Genomic DNA, 15887 nt, shown 5'->3' on the forward strand with positions numbered 1-15887 from the left:
CCAGAATTTCATATCCAGCCAAGCTAAGCTTCATAAGTGAAGGAGAAATAAAATACTTTACAGACAAGAAATGCTGAGAGATTTTGTCACCACCAGGCCTGCCCTAAAAGAGCTCCTGAAGGAAGTGCTAAACATGGAAAGGAACAACTGGTACCAGCCACCGCTAAATCATGCCAAAATGTAAAGACCATCGAGACTAGGAAGAAACTGCATCAACTAACGAGCAAAATAACCAGCTAACATCATAATGACAGGTTCAAATTCACACATAACAATATTAACTTTAAATGTAAATGGACTAAATGCTCCAATTAAAAGACACAGACTGGCAAATTGGATAAAGAGTCAAGACCCATCAGTGTGTTGTATTCAGGAAACCCACCTCACATGCAGAGACACACATAGGCTCAAAATAAAAGGATGGAGGAAGATCTACCAAGCAAATGGAAAACAAAAAAAGGCAGGGGTTGCAGTCCTAGTCTCTGATAAAACAGACTTTAAACCAACAAAGGTCAAAAGAGACAAGGCCATTACATAATGGTAAAGGGATCAATTCAACAAGAAGAGCTAACTATCCTAAATATATATGCACCCAATACAGGAGCACCCAGATTCATAAAGCAAGTCCTGAGTGACCTACAAAGAGACTTAGACTCCCACACATTAATAATGGGAGACTTTAACACCCGACTGTCAACATTAGACAGATTAACGAGACAGAAAGTCAACAAGGATACCCCGGAATTGAACTCAGCTCTGCACCAAGCGGACCTAATAGACATCTACAGAACTCTCCACCCCAAATCAACAGAATATACATTTTTTTCAGCACCACACCACACCTATTCCAAAATTGACCACATAGTTGGAAGTAAAGCTCTCCTCAGCAAATGTAAAAGAACAGAAATTATAACAAACTATCTCTCAGACCACAGTGCAATCAAACTAGAACTCAGGATTAAGAAACTCACTCAAAACCGCTCAACTACATGGAAATTGAACAACCTGCTCCTGAATGACTACTGGGTACATAACGAAATGAAGGCAGAAATAAAGATGTTCTTTGAAACCAACGAGAACAAAGATACAACATACCAGAATCTCTGGGACACATTCAAAGCAGTGTGTAGAGGGAAATTTATAGCACTAAATGCCCACAAGAGAAAGCAGGAAAGATCCAAAATTGACACCCTAACATCACAATTAAAAGAACTAGAAAAGCAAGAGCAAACACATTCAAAAGCTAGCAGAAGGCAAGAAATAACTAAAATCAGAGCAGAACTGAAGGAAATAGAGACACAAAAAACCCTTCAAAAAATTAATGAATCCAGGAGCTGGTTTTTTGAAAGGATCAACAAAATTGATAGACCACTAGCAAGACTAATAAAGAAAAAAAGAAGAATCAAATAGACGCAATAAAAAATGATAAAGGGGATAATCACCACCGATTCCACAGAAATACAAACTACCATCAGAGAATACTACAAACACCTCTATGCAAATAAACTAGAAAATCTAGAAGAAATGGATAAATTCCTCCACACATACACTCTCCCAAGACTAAACCAGGAAGAAGTTGAATCTCTGAATAGACCAATAACAGGAGCTGAAATTGTGGCAATAATCAATAGCTTACCAACCAAAAAGAGTCCAGGACCAGATGGATTCACAGCCGAATTCTACCAGAGGTACAAGGAGGAACTGGTACCATTCCTTCTGAAACTATTCCAATCAATAGAAAAAGAGGGAATCCTCCCTAACTCATTTTATGAGGCCAGCATCATCCTGATACCAAAGCCGGGCAGAGACACAACTAAAAAAGAGAATTTTAGACCAATATCCTTGATGAACACTGATGCAAAAATCCTCAATAAAATACTGGCAAACCGAATCCAGCAGCACATCAAAAAGCTTATCCACCATGATCAAGTGGGCTTCATCCCTGGGATGCAAGGCTGGTTCAATATACGCAAATCAATAAATGTAATCCAGCATATAAACAGAACCACAGACAAAAACCACATGATTATCTCAATAGATGCAGAAAAGGCCTTTGACAAAATTCAACAACCCTTCATGCTAAAAACTCTCAATAAATTAGTTATTGATGGGACGTATCTCAAAATAATAAGAGCTATTTATGACAAACCCACAGCCAATATCCTACTGAATGGGCAAAAACTGGAAGCATTCCCTTTGAAAACTGGCACAAGACAGGGATGCCCTCTCTCACCACTCCTATTCAGCATAGTGTTGGAAGTTCTGGCCAGGGCAATTAGGCAAGAGAAGGAAATAAAGGGTATTCAATTAGGAAAAGAGGAAGTCAAATTGTCCCTGTTTGCAGACAACATGATTGTATATCTAGAAAACCCCATTGTCTCAGCCCAAAATCTCCTTAAGCTGATAAGCAACTTCAGCAAAGTCTCAGGATACAAAATCAATGTACAAAAATCACAAGCATTCTTATACATCAATAACAGACAAACAGAGAGCCAAATCATGAGTGAACTCCCATTCACAATTGCTTCAAGGAGAATAAAATACCTAGGAATCCACCTTACAAGGGACGTGAAGGACCTCTTCAAGGAGAACTACAAACCACTGCTCAATTAAATAAAAGAGCATACAAACAAATGGAAGAACATTCCATGCTCGTGGGTAGGAAGAATCAATATTGTGAAAATGGCCATCCTGCCCAAGGTAATTTATAGATTCAATGCCATCCCCATCAAGCTACCAATGACTTTCTTCACAGAATTGGAAAAAACTACTTTAAAGTTCATATGGAACCAAAAAAGAGCCCGCATCGCCAAGTCAATCCTAAGCCAAAAGAACAAAGCTGGAGGCATCACGCTACCTGACTTCAAACTATACTACAAGGCTACAGTAACCAAAACAGCATGGTACTGGTACCAAAACAGAGACATAGATCAATGGAACAGAACAGAGCCCTCAGAAATAATGCCGCATATCTACAACTATCTGATCTTTGACAAACCTGAGAAAAACAAGCAACGGGGAAAGGATTCCCTATTTAATAAATGGTGCTGGGAAAACTGGCTAGCCATATGTAGAAAGCTGAAACTGGATCCCTTCCTTACACCTTATACAAAAATCAATTCAAGATGGATTAAACACTTAAACGTTAGACCTAAAACCATAAAAACCCTAGAAGAAAACCTAGGCATTACCATTCAGAACATAGGCACGGGCAAGGACTTCATGTCTAAAACACCAAAAGCAATGGCAACAAAAGACAAAATTGACAAATGGGATCTAATTAAACTAAAGAGCTTCTGCACAGCAAAAGAAACCACCATCAGAGTGAACAAGCAACCCACAAAATGGGAGAAAATTTTCGCAACCTACTCATCTGACAAAGGGCTAATATCCAGAATCTACAATGAACTCAAACAAATTTACAAGAAAAAACAAACAACCCCATCAAAAAGTGGGCGAAGGACATGAACAGACACTTCTCAAAAGAAGACATTTATGCAGCCAAAAAACACATGAAAAAATGCTCACCATCACTGGCCATCAGAGAAATGCAAATCAAAACCACAATGAGATACCATCTCACACCAGTTAGAATGGCGATCATTAAAAAGTCAGGAAACAACAGGTGCTGGAGAGGATGTGGAGAAATAGGAACACTTTTACACTGTTGGTGGGACTGTAAACTAGTTCAACCATTGTGGAAGTCAGTGTGGCGATTCCTCAGGGATCTAGAACTAGAAATACCATTTGACCCAGCCATCCCATTACTGGGTATATACCCAAAGGACTATAAATCATGCTGCTATAAAGACACATGCACACATATGTTTATTGCGGCACTATTCCAATAGCAAAGACTTGGAACCAACCCAAATGTCCAACAATGATAGACTGGATTAAGAAAATGTGGCACATATACACATATGCAGCCATAAAAAATGGTGAGTTCATGTCCTTTGTAGGGACATGGATGAAATTGGAAATCATCATTCTCAGTAAACTATCGCAAGAACAAAAAACCAAACACCACATATTCTCACTCATAGGTGGGAATTGAACAATGAGAACACATGGACACAGGAAGGGGAACATCACACTCTGGGGACTATTGAGGGGTGGGGGGAGGGGGGAGGGATAGCACTGGGAGATATACCTAATGCTAGATGACGACTTAGTGGGTGCAGCGCACCAGCATGTCACATGTATACATATGTAACTAACCTGTACATTGTGCACATGTACCCTAAAACTTAAATAATAAAAAAAGACAATACGCGCACAGTTGAATATAGACCCTTATCAGTAGTTCTGTTTTGCCTTTTGTCTTGTTTCCTCAGAAGCATGTGATCTTTGTTCTGCTTTTTGCCCTTTGAAGCATGTGATCTTTGTACCTACTCCCTGTTTTACACCCCCTCCCCTTTTGAAACCCTTAATAAAAAACTTGCTGGTTTGAGGCTCAGGTGGGCATCACAGTCCTACCGATATGTGATATCACCCCCGGCAGCCCAGCTGTAAAATTCCTCTCTTTGTACTCTTTCTCTTTATTTCTCAGTCGGCCGACACTTATGGAAAATAGAAAGAACCTATGTTGAAATATTGGGGGTGGGTTCCCCCAATACTTCTGTATTTTTCAGATTCTCTTTACTGAGCATATATTATTTTTATAATCAGAAAAAAAAGAACGGATTTATTTTCAAATGCCCCCCATTGCTTTTCTTTAAATATACAGAATATATTCTTTACATATAAAACACTGCTCCTTCAGAGCCAAGCAAAGGATCACTCATTTTCCCCTTAACTGAGAGCAAGGGCTGCACATGAACAAAACGCCTGCTTTAAAATGTACCCATGGCCGGATGCTGTGGCTCACACTTATAATCCCAGCACTCTGAGAGGCTAAGGTGGGTGGATCACTTGAGCTCAGGAGTTTGAGACCAGCCTGGGCAACGTGGCGAAACTCTGTCTCTATAACAAATACACCAAAAATTAGCTAGGCATGGTGGTGTGTGCCTGTAGTCTCAGCTATTTGCAAGGCTGACGTGGGAGGATCACTAGAGCCCAGGAGGTCGAGGCTGCAGTGACCTGTGAATACACCACTGCACTCCAGCCTGGGAGACAGAGTGAGACCCTCTCTCTCAAAAAAAAAAAAAAAATTTACCCATATTTGTCTTCATCAGGTATGGTAAGATGACAGACACAGAGAAAACTATCTCTGCAAGAAGAGTTTGTTATGCAGTTCCCAGGAGGAGAGGTGTGTCACGCCTTGCAGGGCCACACAGGAAGAACTTGGGTCAGCCAAGAAGCAGAGGGGTTGAGGGAAAAGCACGATCCAGCGCCTTTAATGTAGTTTCCAGCAGAAAGGCAAGGCAAGGCAGGGAAGCAGGCTTAGGATTGGCTAATCTGTATAACTTTGGCAGGTCCTGGCTATAGGGATGGTCCCTAGTTGTCCCAGGCCTGGCCCTGGAGTGATTTAGGGCAGGGGGAATATTGGCTTGCTGTGTCAGAGTTTGATAAAGGAGGTGACTGGGGGTATGGGCTCTGGATTGACTGGTTTGCATACGAAAGGCACGCTCGACCAAGTTGTTTACTCTCTCCCCAAAGTAGCTAGCCCTGGGAGGGGCAGTCTCTCCAGGATAATGCATTATAAAAACAACAACAGCACCTGATTAGTATAATGACATATGTTTCTCTTCACAGCAGTTTGTAATAGCAAAGGTTGGAAACCGTTGAATGGGATTTCCATCACATAAAGAACTGGTTATGTAAATTATGTCACACTGATAGAATCCAATGAGCCTCCCTTCAGAGAGAGGCACCCTCATGGCCTAATTACTTCTTTAAGGCCCCCATCTCAATACTATCACATTGGCAATAACCTGAATTTTGGAAGGGACACATTCAAACCATAGCAGAGATGTAATCAAATTAAGATGAAATCATTGGGCTGGGCCTAAGCCAATATGACAGGTGTCTTTATAAGAAGAGGGAAATTTGGACATAGACCTATAGACACAGGGAGAAGATGGCCATGTGACAACGAGGCAGAGACTGCAGTGATGCATCTATATGCCAGGCAACGCCAAGAAATTCCTCAGAAGGAACCAACCTTGCCAACACTTTGATTTTAGACTTCTAGCCTCCAGAACCATAAGGTGATAAATTTCTGTTGTTTAAGCCACCCAGCCTGTGGTACTCTCTTACAGTAGCCCTAGCTGACTAATATAGGCCCTTTCTCAACTTTCCCTAGAAGCCCAGGTTTCCTTGCTACAACCCTGGCAGAGGCTTTGGCACGTTTCACCCCTCCTCTCTTTGTGATTGGTTTTCACAAAGAAGCTCAAAGTGGAGGAATGATCTCTGGACATGAAGCCTGAGGACCATGCAAGCTCCTTCCTGCCAGAGGCTCTGTTCTGGGTTCTACCTGACCTGGACTCTGAGGGCTCTGAGCAGGGAAGGGTTAGAACCCAGCATGGATCAAACATTTGAGATGAATCAGCACTGATAGCTGGAATGTGAGCTCCCAAGTGGCTTGAGCTCACTCTGCTCAGGACCCTCTGCAGCTCCTGGGGGAACACTGGCACAGACGGGTGCACAGTTAATATTCAGTTAACACCGGCTGGCTGAATGAAGGGCGAGCTATCTTGAGCCTGACTTTTCTGATCCTTCAATGAGCATGCTAACATCATCCAACCCCTGACCTTGTGGTGAGGATCAAAGACGTTAATGCCCACTAAACGCTTTCTACGATGCCTGGAAACAACTGTTTTCAATACTGTGCTATGCTTTAGTAAAGAAGGCTGTTCCCTGAGAGCAAAATTGGCAAGTGGGTCTCACCTCCCATGCTGACTCCAGTTGTTGGGTGCGGTTGCATGGATTGATGTCAAAAGCCTCCCGAGGCCCAGTCTGGGCCAGATGCAGGGACTGTCATGATCCCTTAGCAGTGTTTGCTCTGGAAAAGGAGGAACAGGGACCCGGGTGCCATCTCTTCACAGCGCTCCACCCCTAGGGCCTGCTTAAATGGCACAGCCAGCTCCTCAGAGAGACAAGACACACTCTCCTTCTGCCTGCAGTTGTGAGGAAAGAAGGGGCACTGAGGAGGATGGGTCACCCCGGGAGCAGAGCCTGGCTCATATCCTGGTATCCCTGCAGAGGCTGGAGTTGGGGCCAGCACCACCTGAGGACATGCAGCCTTCCCAGGATTCTGGCGTGTGTTCCCATCCCTAACAGGAAAGAAGTGGAAATTAGCCAATCACCCTGGAAGTGGGCAACCAGTCTTTCTCCCCTTTCCTGTGAATTCACTCAGGACACTGGGGACAAAAGACATCACAGACCCTATCTCCCGTACTCTTTTACAGTGGCTATTTCATTTAGTACTAGGGGGCTTTTTGCCTCTATTTTATAAATGAGCAAAGAGGACTGGAGGGTCTGAGTGATTTGTCCAGGGTCATCCTCTGTCCTTTGGCTTTTACCTGTGTCACCACAGCCTCCTGGGGAGATGGCTGTGAAAGTGGGCAAAGGGTGAGTCTCAGCTTCACGGGGCTGCAGCATCAGCAGCCTCTCTTGCCTGTCCGTCAGCACTGACAGGGGCAACACCTGGCCTGGCACAAGGCTCTCCGCTTCTTGCCCTCAGGACTTGGAGTCTCTTGGAAGGAGCCTCAGCCTTTCTCTTGGTTCCTGCTTTTGTCTCTAGCCTTCCTAGAGAAGCTCAGATCAGTTCACACCCCTCTACCCCCGACTACCCAGGAAAGGACATGATCCCTCATTAAGACCCAGCTATTGCCTAAGGGTCACCAAGGGCCTCAAACCCCAGAGGCTCTGTGGCAGGCACCTGGGAGCCCACTTGGCAGGCCTTGCCCTGGCCCAGACATCACAGACCACTGTCACTGCACTGGCTATTAAGTGCCTGCTCTCTACTAGGGATTCCTAGGGAGTGGCCAAGAGAAGGAAAGACACCCCCACAGGAAGGATGGGCCCAGAAACTGACTTTCCAAGGCTCCGACGAGGGGTCCTGAGGCACTCTATCGAAGTGCAAGTCCCTGAATCTGTGTCCCAAGCTCTGAAAATGCAAGAGGTGCTTGGAGCAAACAGGGAGTGTCCTGTCACCAAAGATCTGCAAGCAGAGAGGTGAGGGACTGCTTGCCTCCTACAGATTTCCCTTCTTTCTCTTCTTCTGGGCCTCTGGGCCGGAGACAGGCATTTTACTTGATGCGATCATCCTCAGCACATGCCTGACACATAGTAGGTGCTCAGTAATTGTTAGCTGTTGTTATTAACCATTATGTGAGTTTAGAGTGCCCGTCCTATTGCAGAGAGGGAGAGAGCAGAGACAAATGGTGATTCTAAGAACCCGTCCCCTTCCCTGGGACTCACTCCAGTGGCTGGTCGCCAGTTGCACCCACACGCAGCTGGCTGCGGGCAGGAGAGCTGGGCTCATTCGTTCTGGCAGCTGTCCCTGCAGATGAGGATCGAGGGTATGTGACTGCCTGAGCAGCCACTTCAATCCTAATGTCCCTTTAATAGCTCTCGTCAAATTGCCACAGCTCTCCCCAGAGATTTTCATGGCTATGGAAAATAAATAGCCATTATCTGACCTCCAGGGGAATGAAGATGTCTGCAGAATTCGGGGAAAAGCAGTTATAAAACTGAGTAGAGCCAGCGCACCCTTTCCCTATTAGCAACCTCTAAGGGAGTCGTAGCTACTGCCTAGGAAATCACAAAATAAATGTATTCACTCCTCAAACTCTCTTTTTTCACCTATTAGTATGTATATGAGTACATTTGGCTTGCGGTAGATCAGGAGAGAGAAAGAAAGAAAAAACAACTACAAAAATATGTAATGATTAGTTAGTCCTGGGGTAGTGGGAAAAGAAGCTGGTCAAGTAAAGGGTTTAATCCTTTTTTATTTTTATTATTTTTTTAGACGGGGTATCACTCTGTTGCCCAGGTTGGAGTACAGTGGTACAACCATAGCTCACTGCAGCCTCAAACTCCTGGGCTCAAGCAATCCTCCTGCCCCAGCCTCCCGAGCAGCTGGGACTACAGTGCACACCACCACACAAGGCTAATTTTTAAATTTTGGGCAGTTTTACTATGTTGCCCAGGCTGGTCCTGAACTCCTGGCCTCAAGGGATCCTCCCATCTCAGCCTCCCATAGTGCTGGGGTTACAGGTATGAGCCACCAAGCCCAGCTGGAAGTTTTTAAAACGTTTCAACATTCAAAGAATGTGAGAATGAAAATGCCCTTCCTTTTCTTACCACCGAATTTGGAAAAGAGAAACTATTTTTTTAATCCCAAAAACATTTGGTATAGCTGGCAAAAAGTGTTCTGTTCTTATATATGAGACAGTTCCTGAAATAGGCCCTAGAGACAGCACTCACGGCCAAGTGGGACCTTGCTCTGGTACTAGCTCAGGTGGCCAAGGGGTTTCAGGAGAGGGTCTGGACTTCCCCACATCCTGCTTTCATCAGCTCTAAGACTAGGTGGTGACATCTGCTTCTCAATAACCTTCACCGGGCTTGCTGTGAAGGTCACCTGAGATAAGAGACGTGAAAGGATGCTGAAGATGCAAAAGCCTAAGCCAGGCAGCCCTGCTTGGCCTGGCCTCCTGGAAAGGGGCAATGCCCCAGCCCAGCACACAACCAGGGCCTCATGATGACAATTCTGCAAAACTGGTCCTTGGCTGGTCCTCCCTTGCCAGGATGAGACTGTGCAAAGCCCCACCCACAGGCAGCTGCTCCAGGTGTCGTTTAAGGGCTCCAAATTCCTTCCAACTAAAAGTATCTTTCCATCCCTATTGGTATAGTGGTTAGGGGAAAAAAAATTAAAAGAAAATGAACAATGTATTTTCCACGTCAAGATGCCTGAACTTCCCATAACAGCTGTCACTTTGAGAAGCCATAAGAGAAAGGGCCAGGTCTCCATAAGTCATTATTCTTACCAGGTGGGGTCAACTTCCTCTATTAACACCCATGCACGTATCAGAAGCTACCCATGAAAGGCCAAGGGCCTACAGCAAAGCTCCCACGACTGGAAAGTATTTAAGCATAAGGAACAGAATAGTTTCGAGGGAAGGATAAGAAAGAGAGTCTGGAAGGCTGGGCAGAACACTACTTGGACAACTAAAAAAGGAAGTGGGGACATCCCAAAGAGTGGGCTGGCCACTCCCAGAACCTGTGTAAGCAGGAAACAAAAAGCATTTGTTGCTGGTAAATGCTTAACAACTGGCTCTCTGGGATAAAAATGTATATATGTACAGAAATTTATTATAAATTTCATTGATAAAAATGATGTGCAGCACATAATTTATAAATAATAAAATATACAATGCCATTTATTGTAATTCTAGAAAAGTTTTTTACAGAATGCTTTCGTTGATTTTTGCTGACTCTTGTATCCAACCTGTTTGCAATTCAACCATGATATGACACAACCAGACTACAAATAAATGTTTGTTACTATCTGATTCAGCAAAGCAGTCACTCATTTCATGGAATGGATATGGGCTGTTACTCAGTGAAAAGACACATGAGATGGTTCAGTGCTAACTTACCCTTCTGACAGAAAATGCCAGAAAGTTTCCATCCCATTGACAGGCTTGGAGTCTTGAGTACCATCTGGGTGGGTGGAGCTGGCACTGGCACGATACCTCTCCACTGCTATCCTGACAGAGATGGGGCATGTGCTTCCCAGGGCCACCTGCCAACCCAGGGAGGTTTTCCATCTTGCTGGTTTGGTGAGGGAGGCTGCTTTCAGATTTCAAGTGGACACTGCTGGCCTGGATAGGGCTGAGGGGCTCTGCCTCCAAGAGGTGTTCTTCGCTTTGTGGCATTACCTCTCTGAAGTACTTTAGAGTACTTTACAGGCCTGCTTTACTCCTCAGAATCCTGCTGCAGAGCTGAGGGCTGGATAATTTCATGTTCTCTGGCAACTGATGGCCACTGTGGTACCAGAGGAGGGATGTATGTCAGGGCACTTTCAAAAGTATGTTATTAGAAAGTTGAGCATCACGGCCGGGCACGGTGGTTCATGCCTGTAATCCCAGCACTTTGGGAGGCCGAGGTGGGTGGATCACCTGAGGTCAGGAGTTCGAGACCAGCCTGGCCAACACTGGTGAAACCCCGTCTCTACTAAAAATACAAAAATTAGCTGGGCGTGGTGGCGCACGCCTGGAATCCCAGCTACTCCGGAGGCTGAGGAAGAACTGCTTGAACCTGGGGGGTGGAGGTTGCAGTGAGCTGAGATCGCGCCACTGCACTCTAGCCCTGGGCAACAAGAATGAAACTGTCTCAAAAAAAAAAAAAAAAAAAAGAAAGTTCTGCATCAATCCTGTTGTCTCACTGTAAATAGCATAAGAACAATGTTCTGGCCCCTCCCTCCACTTGAGGTGCCAGGTTCTACGACAGGGTCTTCCCCACCATGGACCAGAATACAAGATAGCATTTTTTCTGCAGTAGTATCCAAAGCAAAAATTTCATCAGAAGGATGGCATTGGAGTCTCTTTCAGTTGAAAAGTGCATGCAGACAATTGAGTGTCAGATCCAGGGGAGAGGAAAAGGCGGCAGAGAACTAGGGAGACAGGTCGAGAGTAAGGAGATGAAGAGACATTTGAGACTGAATTTTTTCTTTTTGTAGAGGTGGGATCTTGCTATGTTGCCCAGGCTAGTCCTGAACTCCTGGGCTCAAGTGATTCTCCCACTTTGACCTCTCAAAGTGCTGGGATTACAGGCATGAGCCACCATGCCAAGCCGAGGGAACCTGTTTCTTACAGCTGGGTTTTTTGCACATCCAGACTTCACATCCCGCCTTGTGCATACAGACTGGGAGTCCCTTGGGTAGCAGGGGGCAGGAATGGGATTGGCTTTGGCCATGAGGCAGATTAAGCAACACCTAAGGGGAGCTGCTAGTGGACCAAGGCCCAGACCACAGTGTAGGGGAGAGGGAGAAAAGGGGTGGAAGAGTGACAGGAACTGACATTTTTTGAGCAGTTACTATGAGAGGAATAAAACTGGACAAGAAAGACAGAGAAAATACATAAAACAAGGACAGGTTGTTCGGCATCTCTTCAGGAGATGACTGTCTGGTACATCCTTTACCACCATTATCCTCAATCACCAATCACTAAGCATTGCCATGTAGCAGGCCCGGGGGCTGGGACTATGGGAGCTAGTTCTTATAAGTGGCTCATGATCTACTTGGGAAGGCAAGACCTAAAGAAATGACAAGTAAGCCACAATGGCATATGCTTTGTCGAATGAGAGGGTACCAATCAGTGAGTGTGCCGGGGACTTAGAGGAAGGGGTCACAATGCCCTGGGATGGCTGAGGTCCCCAGGGAGATGTTGGGCCTTGAGCCAGAACTTGAGTGCTGGATAGCACTTGAGTGGAAAGGAGGGGCACAGAGACTGTCCAGATTGGAATGGATAAGGCATAGCAGAAAGTACATAGGTGGTACACTCAAGGCACTGTGAACAGCAGTTTATTATTATTTTTTCCTTCATGCTGTCTTTTGGGGTCCTTAGGAAATGACTCTGTTGTCCTTCACAAGCCCAGCTAGGCCCTGGAACAAATGGCCTTTAGAGAGTTCAACAGTATGAAACTCCTACTACAAGTAAATCAATGTTAGGTGTTGTGGGGTATGTGGAAAAGTGAAAAAATAATAGTCCCTGCCTTGAAGGACAAGAAATGATTTTCCCTTTATCAAATGTCCAGGGAAGGAGACTGTGGGATGACACTGTGGCAGTGAAGTCTCACATCTGATAAAAGGCAGTGGGCTCTGGGCAGCATGGACAAGTTTAAGAAACACTGGATTTGCCATCTATCAAGATGCTCCATTTGGGGGTGGTCCAAAAGGTCTTTCAGTGACTCAGCAGTTCTCTTCTCAGAATTAGTTCCCAGTCTGTGCCTTCCAATCTTCCCACTATATTCCTTTACCAGCACAAAAACTCATGTACAGCCAATGACCAGTTCAGAATAGATGCCAAAGTAATCAGACTATACCAGTAGCTCACCCCATGTCTGGTCACCAAGTAAGCCATCACAGACTCTGCAAATAATCCTGGAAAGGAAGAGGTACCAGGACAAGAAGGAAAGAACTAAAACAAGGATGTGAATAACTTCTAAACTGGTCAGCCTTGGACAAAAGGAAATCTGGAAATCTCGACTTGGCCTGAGAGAAACCTCATCCTGGCCCTTAAAGTGCCAATTAAGGCTGAGTTGAAAAGGAGTTGGGCATCATCAAACTGCAAACAAACTTAGCTTAGGCACCCACAGTGTGATGATGTGTTTATTTCCATGAAGGAGCAGTCTATGGAGAAGTGCAGGAACTTTCAAAGTTGCATGGGCAGAGCTGCTTCTTATATGACAGAATTGGCAGCTGCCTGTCACTTCACAGTGGGTCACACGAATATGAAGCAGAGAACTGGCTGTGTGGGTCAGCGGGAGAGCTTAAGACTGCAGATTCTGGGGAATCAGCACTCACTGTGACACATGTGATCCTCTGTCTCCTCAGACAACTGAAGGATGATAAGAAGGGGATCTCTGGAGCCTTGACCTTCTGGGCCCCGAATTTCTAGCTAGAAAACCTCTTTTCAAGACAAAAACATACCAAAGTACATTTTGAAGTATTTCGAAGAATGAATCACATGCCCTAACTTTATAATAGAGGAAGGCACAGATCTCATTTTTGTGACAGGTGAAACATAATCCTTGCCACAGGTTAACTCCAGAAGAAGGAACTGTACAGCTGAACAGAGCAGATTCTTAGAAACTACAAACTAACCAACAAACAAACAAATAAGGCAAAGAACAGCTGCACATCATCTTAAGATTCCTTATTTAAAGGTTGTATCTCTAAGCCAGGCTATTATGTAATCAAGCAGGAAAATACTACTAAAACTTGATAGTTTTGACTGGTGGCCTTGTCTTGGATGTTAACAAAAAATTTGCTGTTGTTTTTCAAAATAATAGAGATGGGGGTCTCACTATGTTGGCCAGGTCGGTCTCAAACTCCTGATCTCAAGCAATCCTCCCACCTCCCGAAGTGCTGCAATCATAGGTATGAGACTCTGTGCCCCACCTGTTGTTTTTTAACCAAGCAATCTGTAACTCAACTTTCATGTTAATTCAGAAAACTCCATTTCCTGACACATCAGGCCCTGAAGTGAAGGAGAAGTGAGCACAACTCTCACTGCACTAAAATTCCCAAGGCAAGGAGTCAATGGAGCTGACCAAATAGCCCATGGTAAGGTGTTCCAAAGGAAGACACCATATATAGAATTTGACTATTAAGAAAGGGAAGATTCAACCTCATATAAAGAACTCTTTAAAGAAAAGTACAACAGCTCTCCAAGCAAGTGAATGAGGTTTTAACATACTGTTAAGTTGTTAAAAGAAATATTTGGATCTAAGAGAATCTGACAATGTTATCTGAATGAACACCAATTTTGATCTATCTTAAGTGTTAAGATATATTTTTGAATGTTAAAGATATTCGTGTACTAGGGAAAAAAGAGTGGTGAGCAGACGGAGAGGTGGCCAAGGAAAAACAGATCAACTGACTGGCAGGTTATAGCTATTGTGACACTCTTAATAAAGTCCCTTACTTCCTCCACACTGTACAGACCAGGCTGAGAAAGACATGTTGCCAGGCTACCGTAAGAACGTTTGACAGCCCAAGTCATGTCTCGAGGTGAACTTGGAGATAAATCACCTGTCCTTTCGATCTCTCCAAAAGGTCTAAATATTTCCATGGCCTCTCCTTCATCCATTTCTAAACCAAAGGCATTTCAGAGCATTCATGGGTTCCCCAAGATATTGCGATGAAATAACCATGTCTCAACCAGGTGTAGTGGCTCATGCCTGTAATCCCAGCACTTCAGGAGGCTGAGGTGGGCAGATCACAAGGTCAGGAGTTTGAGATCAGCCTGGCCAACATGGTGAAAACCCGTCTCTACTAAAAATACAAAAATTAGCCGGGCATGGTGGTGGCACCTGTAATCCCAGCTACTCGGGAGGCTGAGGCAGGAGAATCGCTTGAACCCAGGAGGCGGAGGTTGCAGTGAGCCAAGATCATGCCATTGCACTCCAGCCTGGGCAACAGAGCAAGACTGTCTCAAAAAAAAAAAAAAAAAAGAAATAACCATATCTCTAGCTCAGCAATGGTTCTGTCAAAGCATTATTTGTAACACTCAACTAGACTAAGCAATCAAGAATTTTGGGCCACGTTCTCAACTTTTTCTGCTAAGTTGTTAAAAGAAATATTTGGATCTAAGAGAATCTGACAATGTTATCTGAATGAATACCAATTTTGATCTATCCTAAGTGTGAAGATATATTTTTGAATGTTAAAGATATTCGTGTACTAGGGAAAAAAGAGTGGTGAGCAGACGGAGAGGTGGCCAAGGAAAAACAGATCAACTGAATACTGTTTCTTCCTTTCCTACCTTATTTTTTTCATTCAACAAATATTTATTCAATACTTACTACGTGCCTGGGTCAGTACTAGGTGCTGTGTCTACAGGAGTGAACAAGAGGGATAAAGTCCCTCTCACAAAGCATACATTCTAACTGGAGAGACAAACAATTTCAGATAGAGATTAGTGCTAGAAAGAGACAAATGATTTCAGATAGAGATTAGTGCTAGAAAGAAACAGGGAAGCAGGCCAGGCGTGGTGGCTCACGCCTGTAATACCAGGACTTTGGGAGGTCGAGGTGGGCGGATCACCTGAGGTCAGGAGTTCAAGACCAGCCTAGTCAACATGGTGAAACCCCATCTCTACTAAAAATACAAAATTTAGCCAAGAATGGTGGCGTGCACCTGTAGTCCCAGCTACTTGGGAGGGTGAGGCGGGAAAGTCGCTTGAACCCGGGAGGTGGAGGTTGCAATGAGCTGA

At 44.5% G+C, this 15887-nt stretch overlaps 1 protein-coding gene across 6 annotated transcripts in view; it reads right to left on the reverse strand.

The window, feature by feature from the left end:
• Positions 1–15887, reverse strand: part of RBM28 (RNA binding motif protein 28) — a 123912-nt gene that overhangs the window by 73688 nt on the left and 34337 nt on the right. The gene's annotated exons all lie outside the window — the stretch shown is intronic.

This window comes from Pan paniscus, chromosome 6 (genome assembly GCF_029289425.2).
Source record: "Pan paniscus chromosome 6, NHGRI_mPanPan1-v2.0_pri, whole genome shotgun sequence".
Classification (NCBI taxonomy): domain Eukaryota; kingdom Metazoa; phylum Chordata; class Mammalia; order Primates; family Hominidae; genus Pan; species Pan paniscus.